The sequence below is a fragment of the Mus caroli genome, unplaced genomic scaffold (assembly GCF_978045245.1).
Source record: "Mus caroli unplaced genomic scaffold, Mus_caroli_1 scaffold_5, whole genome shotgun sequence".
Lineage (NCBI taxonomy): Eukaryota > Metazoa > Chordata > Mammalia > Rodentia > Muridae > Mus > Mus caroli.
Genome location: NW_028227260.1, coordinates 97,322,321 through 97,323,560, shown reverse-complemented (window position 1 = coordinate 97,323,560; position 1,240 = coordinate 97,322,321). Strand labels below are relative to the sequence as shown.

Genomic DNA, 1,240 nt, shown 5'->3' with positions numbered 1-1,240 from the left:
CAGCAAATGGCATCACTGCTCTCCCAATCCTAAAAGCAGCCATGAGCTTCTCCTGGTCAGTTCTATCCATCCCTCTATCCACAGCAGACTCCACCAGAGCATTCTCCATCCAGCATACAGAGGAAGCCTCAAAGGCAGCTAGCCTCATGTTAAAGGCTCTGCATCTCACCAAGAAGTCTAAACTCCTGTCCCTGACCAACAAATTCCTCCCAGACCTACACATCCCACTGAGATTTGGTTCAGCTCCTGCCTTCCTGCAAAACTTATCAGTTCATGGGTCATTTACTAGCATCTGCCTTTTCTGACAACACAACTCTCCCATCACACCTGTATGCAATGACTTGCTTGCCTTTATCCATCACTGCTTCTACTTTAACCAGGCGATCATGCTAGAACCTACTAATGCCTCCTAGGCCAACAAAATATATCCTTTTCTTCCTCCCTCCCCCCTCCCTCCTTCCATCCTTCCTTCCTTCCTCCCTTCCTCTCTTCCTTTCTTTCCTTTTGTAGGAACGATCTTTTATTGGGGGATTGTTCATCAATCCTTCCTGGCCACCACCTTCCTCATGGCTGCTAGCACATTGCTCAGCTGCTCCTGCTTTCTCTTGGCACGGATGTGCATGCCCACTCTCTTCTTGAGGAACTTGAGTGTGCGCTTGTCCTTGGACACTGAGCAACTCCATGGCGCGCTGCTCATAGGGCATGAAGCTGAACACCTCCCAGACCATGTCCCACATGAACTTGGTGTGCTTGGTAAGGTGCCCAAGGCGCAGGCTTGCTGAAGTTCTTCATCACCTGGTGGCCCATGTTGAGGTCCACAGCCATGGGGCAGTGCAGGGCCATGGCTGCTGGTCTCCAGTGGCGGCTGGGACAGGAAAAAATGTATCCTTTTCACTGGGAATGTATCCTTTCCACTCTCATGGCCCCTGTGCTTGATTCTAACACCAAGCTTTTAAGACAGCTTTTGTTTGTTTTCATAAAAGAGAGAAGGCAAAGAGATGGCTTAGTCAATGAAGTGTACGCCATCGTATCATGAGGACCTGAGTCCAGATTCCTGGAATCCACATAAAAAGCTAGGTGTGGTGGGAGGCAGGCAGAGTTGAATCCCTGAAGCTACTTGGCCAGCCAACAGCCAAATTATAAGTGTCTGGTTCAGAGAAAGACGCTATTTAAAAACAATGAAGGAAGAGAGCAATCAAAGAAAGACACTGGTGTAGACCCTAAGCCCACCCCAACTCCT

General features: G+C 49.1%; 1 pseudogene; it reads right to left on the bottom strand.

The window, feature by feature from the left end:
* Positions 1-538: 538 nt before the first annotated feature.
* LOC110287435 (large ribosomal subunit protein eL36 pseudogene) lies at positions 539-843 on the bottom strand (annotated as a pseudogene).
* Between the last annotated feature and the right edge of the window lie 397 nt (positions 844-1,240).